The sequence below is a fragment of the Ischnura elegans genome, chromosome 2, assembly GCF_921293095.1.
Source record: "Ischnura elegans chromosome 2, ioIscEleg1.1, whole genome shotgun sequence".
NCBI classification, from domain to species: Eukaryota; Metazoa; Arthropoda; class Insecta; order Odonata; family Coenagrionidae; genus Ischnura; species Ischnura elegans.
In genome coordinates this window covers 105,921,218-105,929,413 of record NC_060247.1, presented here as the reverse complement: position 1 = coordinate 105,929,413, position 8,196 = coordinate 105,921,218, and the positions used below count along the sequence as shown (strand labels likewise).

Genomic DNA, 8,196 nt, shown 5'->3' with positions numbered 1-8,196 from the left:
TGCTTCATTACAGCCATTAGAAAAATAGCGAGCTTTATGGCAAAGGCAGCATTTCTAAACCTAGAAAACAAAAAGTATATGAGGGGAATAATAGATAAGAACGAAGAAATTTAATCGGCTTTATCTAAATAAAATACCCAGGAATAAAATAAAAATGAACACTAAATACTCTATCATAGAGAGGCCAGTTCGAAGCGACGGAATTAAAGATATCAACGAGCAAGTTTTCATCAGCTTCATCAAAATGAAGTACCTATAGGAATAAAAAGAAAACAAACACTAAGCGCGCTATTATTGAGGCCAAATTGAAGCGACGAAAGTTGAAACGAAAGAAAAAAATGTCCTGAGCAGTGACTTATGGACGGTATCAAATAGCGATTCTCCGGAGCAATTGCCCACACCACTAGATCCGCATTTCTTGGGATTCTGTCTGGAAACGATATGAGCAAAAACGGACTCCGACGACTAAAAGGAACAATCAATCCTACGTCTAACACTCCATTTATTGGTATAGCGAGCTTCCTTACGGCTGCCGCTTCCATCCACATTCCACCGACAATCTAGAGCTAAAAACATATTTGCAGTGGGGGCAATCTGAGAAAATCTCTATCCGTCTATCTACTGATACCCGAGACCAAACACTCTGAAAAAAATTCTAGGAGCTCCTCTTGGGCAGGCTAAAATCTGTTTCATAGCAAAGGCAATAGGAAAAGTATCAGTAAACAGTATCAGTATCAGTAAACAGTAAGTTATTTCGGGATTTAAATTTGATAAAAAACTGATCTAAATTTTGCTTGGTATCGACCAGAAACAAATTTTAAAATCGAATTAAATTCACCTTAATTCCAATTTTCATCTTTTGGAGAAATATTAGCAAGCAAATTACGTTAATTAAATTTCTTGATGCATTTAAGTCAACAGTCCTGCCCCCTTGTTGCTCTATAGTACTTCTTGAATCTGCTATAAACAGAAGTAAATGAGATAGATACCCTACATTGTAGCTCTATAATTCCAATATAACATCTATTATTATATAATGTCTCGTTTTTTATGATAAGGTAGAAATAAAAGCGCATCGAATTAGCTCTTTACCCAAAAGCATAGTAGAAGCCAAAAATGGTGAAATTTACGAAGCTTAATTCATTTGTTGTTTATCACAGAAAAAGGTAAAACCAACGTTCTGATATTTTATTTACATGGAAATATGAACATGAAGTTTAGTTCCCCGCAAAAAACTAGTGACCAAAACTTTTTGAAAATTAGGCCGGATTATAAAAAGCACCGGCTTTGATAGGAGGAGGAGATCTAAACTCAAACGAATTTGCCAATTCTGACAGGGAAGTTACTACTTCGCGATTGACTGCAAAGGTCTCCCAGGAATTGCAATCGCGTGAGTAACAAGATTCATGTAGCGTGATAACAAGAAGGTAAAAAGTTATGGGTGCAAAAAAGAGGAGTTTGAATTGACAGTGCATGGAAGGGAAACGAGGAAAAAAGAGTGACGGAAGGTCCCATAATACTCGTATTTGAGGAGCGTTACCGAGGGCTCTGGAGAAGATCCAAATAATGACAGGGAGCAGAAACAGACGTCCGTACGTTATCCTTTTGGATTCTGGCCAAGACTAAAAGGTTAGGGCATGTAAACCCACTTAATCGGCGAAAGAAAACTATTTCCCCTCGCATGCTGCGGGACACTAAACGAGCCCAAATGCCTTCCATTGAAATAAGTCAGCGTCTTCCTGGTTGTTTGTCAACAGTGCCGATTTTTTCATCAGTATTAATCGGTGTTTTGCACGTGAAAGATCCATAACATGAAAATCAAATGGAATGTGGGCTCTATGTAAATAGAATAAAATACATCTCAAATAAAAATCCCCATTTTTATGCAGACTTAATAAATCGTACACCAATTTTAGTACCAGAAATAAATTGAAAGAGTAGTTACAATAAGCATTTTCCTATTATTTCTGATTTAGCATTCACTAAATACAAGCAGAGATTTTTCCATGCCATTCGCCAAACGAGCAAGAGTATTTGACTGTCGCTTGTAAAGGTCGGCTGCCAGGCTATGTTGCAAGCAAACAATACTCTTCCAATGTACGATTTTTATTATGTACAAAAATCGGTTTACACTTGAGGTGGCACAGTTCTCTCTAGCACAGCGTTCTGCTAGCACCTTCTCTTATATTTCTGCCTCTCGCGGTGGCTTCTCCGCTGGTCTTATATACGCTGGATATACTGCTTTTGGTTAGATGCGGCAGCCTCGCCGCGTTGACCGGGCTCGCCTGGTTGCCCGCGCTGATCAGCGTCGGTGCGTTGTACTTCCTGTTTGACTCGCCACACGCTCATCATGTAAATACGGTCTTTGCAGTATTACTTCAATGTATCATCATGCCATTCAAAAGGAATTTGCGCTCAAGTCTGCTAAAATTAAAAGAACCACTCATGTTAACAACTCATATCTGTTCATGAGTCACATTCCAAGTTAATCTATTTTGCATATGGTAATTCTGCAGGATAATGGGATTAATATTACACAAAGGCCATGTAAAAATGATATGTTACACAGTCAAATAGGCCCAGGAAAGAAAATGAGATGAAATAAGGATTTCAGAGTTAGCAAGCATTATCACCAATGTATTCGTCATCTTTCATTAAAAACCATCTCAATATATGGCTTTTAAATTCTCGCTAATTCGACGATGGCGTAATGTTTTTAAAAACATTATGGGAGCATTTTTGTCACTTAACTTCAATTCAAAGTTATTCCGCATAGGTGCGGTTTCAGAGCAACAAGTTTGTTAAAACAGAACTAATTCCTGGAGAACGATAGTCATAATACTTGTAAAATCAGTAGGTTATACATAACTTTATCTTTTCATACAGTTATAAAAAATAATTTTAACCCGAAAAAGAAGTTTCAACACAAAAATATTATATCAGCACCACAGGCTATAGAAAAACACGAAACCTGGCCTGAGTTTAAGCGAGAAAAATTTTACAGTGGACCAGAGTACCGCATTTTGTTTCTCATTTCGATCAGCTAGGCAGCCACCGAGGGGCTTTACTGGCAGGAGGACTCTGTCTCCTTCATTCAACCCTCTAAGATACAGTCGGTGTTCGAGAATCTCATGCAAACGGTAACAAAAAAAAACTAGTTTCCACAATAGCGTAAGCTATGCAAGAGAAATGGAACCATGCAAGCGACACCACAAAAGAAATAAAAGCAATTTTAAGGTATCGCAGTATTCAGTGCTACATCAAATTCCAGAAATAGAATCCGAACCAAGAATAGTAAACGTCCGTATGACCTACAGTCACTCGAAACATATTATTTGGCTTGATTTCGTCGTGTTTACTGCACTAAAGAGGACAAAATTGGCAAATATGATAGACTACTATGCCAAAAACACAACTACCTTTCCATTTTTAAACCCCTTTTTTTATAATATTGCATCGATAAACTTAATTACCATTACCGCATAGAAGCTGCGTAGAAAGCTAATATGTCACATTTTATTTCGAGAAGCATATAAAAGCAGGAAAATACGACTACGTATATACATATGTAAACAGTCATATTTTCTTAAGCATCAAGAAAAACTTATTCTCAGATAAATTTCAGTAATTCATCTTAAAAGCAGATTCTAAGGTTAGATTAAGTTTAAGCCAGAGCAGCCGCGCAAGGTAAGACAAAAACGCAACACAAGTTATATCCCGCGTGGTTTAACAGCCAATAAGCAATTGAGGTCCCATGCTCTATGTAGATTAAGTATGCTAGTAACAGGAAACTTGCTTTTAAAAATTCAGTAAATTCTCCGGTATGTATCTAGTTCTTCAAATAACGACTGAAGAAGATATCGTTGCGTCTCGAAACATATAAATGCGTGACTTCTTTAACAATACAAAACTCAGTAACTTAAAAAGGATACTTTGCAATGCTACGATTCCTGGTGACAAAGTTTCCACATTTTCGTGACTGAAAAACTTGAAAGAGAAACGCTAAAGTAACACGAGTTCCAAACATCCGTAAAAAGGCACTCATCAAACCAAATCCTTTGCAATCCTTATACGATACAAATAAAATCATTTTCCCAGCCATTCGACCTGTAGGTTGGTTGATGGTAGAGCTCAACTCTCACCAGGCTTTAGGCATGTAAATTTCATACTTTCCGGGTTGGGGGGCTGGATATCAGCCCAGGAACCTCGGAAAAGTAGCACAACGCCTTAGGGCAGTGGTTCCCAATCTTTCTTCCCTCCCGTACCCTTATATATGTGTATAACTAATATTGCACCCCCAAAAGTGTAACGTGCACATTTTATTGCATAATTTCACTACGGGTAGGTGAAACTTTTAATTTACCTTTAATAACTGTATAAATAGAGGGAACGTAGCGTCCACCATTACAGATAATTTTCGGCGTACCCCCGACAGGTTCGTCGCGTACACCGAAGGGGTACGCGTACCACTGGTTGGGAACCCCTGCCATAGGGCCACTACGCTCACTCAATTCCCCTTTTTATCAATGGTCGTATATTGCGCAGTTGTTCCGGACAATGGCATCCAGGCTAGGAAAATCATGCAAAAAGTCGACATCATCTTTTCACTCGGCTATTTTAATGGCACGATATAGGATTTATTCTTGGTAACAATGATGACACACAAGACGAATGGCGCAATAAATTCAATTGAACGACACACATGTTGATTTTCCACGATTCTACCTCTACACCGAAAACAGAACGCCGTCGTGTCGAGGCGTCGTCCATATGATTCTCTCAGGTAATATTTCTAGCGCGGTTTTCTCAATGGGATTATTTCCTTGAGAACAATGCTGACCCATCATACATAGTCATCTAGTCTATCACTTTCCCCTTTCTTTCCGGCATCACACTATGCATCAAATAACTTAAAATTGTCTTTGCGCCAACAATGAAGGACGCTTATCACCACCACGACAGGACGCCAACCAGTCCCGCTGGGTGGTAAAAACGTGGGCATGTGCAGAAATTCTTTACCTCCGACGCTCTCATTTCCTCAACAAGAAATTCCAACTCTGGAATACCTCCTTAAGGGAGGAGGATTCGTAATAAAGGCCAAGAGGGGGTCAAGGCCACCGAGGGATTACACACGTCGGAAATGCGGCAACCGAGAAATATGCAGATTCGACCGTCATGACCACGAGGTTGAGGAGGAGAATGTGGTTTTTAGGGCGAAAACGGGAAACCCAAGGACAAAGCCAAGTGGTGCAAGGAGGACGCGAGAGTTATTATCCTCCATACAAAGTGTTTGACGCGGCCAAGTTCAATTTCCGGCGGGGATAACAATTTTCATTGCATGCGGAGCCTATTAAAGCACTTGGAGTGGCTCGTATGTCCAGCAATCTCGATGATCCGTTAACAAACGGGACAACAACTGGCATCTGCACTAAATATTCACGGTCGATGATGAATAGCCATAACTCCAAACCTCAGAGTGAATGTAAATATGAGTGCTTGAGCACAGCGAAGCGACCACAATATGAATCGTATACTGAAACCAGATGACTTTGATAGCGAATGACCAGATGACAAATTCAATTAACTGCATCTTTAATATTTCTTTCGATTTTTCAAAGCCTTTTTCAGGGGCGCGAAATTAAGCGAAACTTGCACAATTTTTGGAGTGGTATTATTAAGATTATCGACGGGTGAATTTTCACATGTCAAAAATTAGTTAGAGAAAAAATTGTGGAGATGCCGGGGATTGAACCCGGGACCTTTCACATGCAAAGCGAACGCTCTACCACTGAACTACATCCCCCACATTATAATGACGTAGTTTGATCATATATTTTATCAATGGAATCATTCAATCAGCGGCCACGGAAATGCCTGGGGTGGGTAGAGATGTGATTCATCAATTCTCATGCTTGCCACATTCTCTTCAAAACAACAGGAGCTATTTCACAGCCTTTGATTTTCCAACCGGGATAATAGCGAACACAGCCCTTGAATATGAATAGAGGGTTTTCTGAGCAAAATTAAAGACATGATGTATTTTAAAATTCAAGACTTACGACAAAACTGTGGGTCATTGGAAAAGTAAGAATATGAATTCCGGAGTATACGCAAAATTATGATTATCAGCATCGTTTACAGCCTAAAGTCATAACCGCAAATACTCGTAATTATAGCGTTACTATCAGCAGAAAACATCAATCATATTTTTATGTGCGCCGAACATATAGCAACATCTCAGGGCACCTAACCTACCGTAACCTACACCTCAATTGGACCTGCTGTAAGTAGGCGGAGCCAATTATAATTCATCAATCAATCAAATGGTGTACCAGAACGACTCAATTGGCGAGTAAGGATAGGATATATTACAATATTTCCCTATAAGTAGCCAAGTAACCGACCCCGATCCGCAGTTCAATGAAGTTCATGGACTTGGAGTAAGTCGGCGGTGCTAGTTATAATGTATCGATTAATCCATCTAAAAATAATCTACATGAACGACAAAATTACCGAAAAAGGATATGAACTATTGTAATGCTTCTCTAGAAATAGATAAGTAACCGACCGTAAAAGCTTATGGACCTGCGGTAAGTTGACGGTGCCAATTATAACTTATCGATCAATCAAATGGAGTACCAGAACGACTCAGTAGGCGAGTAAGGATAGAAAGTCTTACAATACTTCCCTAGGAATAGCCAAGTAACCGACGTGTTCCGCAGCTCAATTAGGCTTATGGCCCTGCAGTAAGTTGACGGTGCCAATTATGACTTATCAATCAATCAATCCTTCAGTTCTCTTTTCCTCCATTGGGATTCCTTATTCTTTCATTTCTCCATCTTTTTCTTCGAATTCCCGTGAGATTCGCATCTTCTTTCTCTCTTTCCCCTCTCCGAAGTTTCCTTGTTGTTCCGCCCCCGTGCCGTCTTCATCAGCAATATTGGGATACCATCAGAGGGAGGAGGAATGGAATCCGATTGAATGGCAGCGCGGCCACGCCCATCCGCCTCCAACTTACTCTTCGACTCTTGCCACGAGGGGAGAGTTAGAGTGAGAGAGCAGCAAAAGGATTGCCGGGAGAGAGCACTCGAGTGGAGGTAAACTCGAATACCGATTAGAGTGATGCACTACTTGTGGAATAAGGCGGAAAGCGACGAAAATACGCAAATGGTTACCATGCGCACTATAATTAACTCTATAATGACCGGGGTAAGCCGTATACCTGTAATGACCGCCAGCGGTCAATTGACAGTTCCACCTTTTCTTGCGCTCTTTCATTCATTTTCCCTCCATATATTTACCAAACGGGTGTACGAGTGTTCTGATTATGTTTTACGGTTAGATTTAGTGTTAGGAAAAAACTGAACTTTGCAACAAAATTATTGATTACACGTAAAAATAATTTGTTGTAAAATAAAAATGTCTCCTCACTTGCAAAAATTTCTCACTTGACATAATTGACTCTACGTATTGGCAAAGAGAGCTAAATTACGGCAAAAAAATACAAAAACGGTCTATTGAGGCTCGCGGTCACTCAAATTTAAAGGTGATATTTCTCTGAATACGAATTTTTCCCCCCAAAAAAATTAATTTTTCAGGTGATTGCTTTTAAAATACTAAGCATCAAAAAATCTCAGCGTTACTGATAACACAATAACGAAATGGTGCGCGAAATATAAACGCGAGCGGTCAAATAGTTTGCATTCTGTATTTTAATTGAAAAATGTAAAAATGTATTAGTTAATAGTGAATTTTCCTGTTAGTTCCAAATTGTTGACTATTGTATTTATGTTGCTCAAAAAATGCATATATTTTGTTCTTAAAGGGTAAAGCCCCAGGAGATTAAGAATTTATTCATTCATTCGTATGATCCCAGTACCACGAGGAGAAGTGAAGAAGCCATACTACCATCTACCATGATAGAAGTAAAGTTTCAAGTGGAATTTCGGCGCCTTGACCCAAGGGCGCAGTCATGGGAGTTATTTGCATTGAAATACCTCCTCAAACCAAAGTTCTTTCAGAAAAATTCATCTACTTCCTCAAGGTACTCTACTAGCCGCCTCAGTGGTGTCTGGCCGGGAAATTATTATTAAAAAACATTCCCTAAGGTACATGGCAAATAGTAATACGTACTACCACATTGACACTAAACTACGTCAATGACATTAGCACAATTTAACATTTTTGGTAGGCGTC

At 39.3% G+C, this 8,196-nt stretch overlaps 1 non-coding gene across 1 annotated transcript; it reads right to left on the bottom strand.

Annotated features, from left to right (window-relative positions):
• Positions 1-5,731: 5,731 nt before the first annotated feature.
• Positions 5,732-5,803, bottom strand: Trnaa-ugc. The gene has a single exon. It is a non-coding gene; the product is annotated as a tRNA-Ala (tRNA).
• Positions 5,804-8,196: the final 2,393 nt, after the last annotated feature.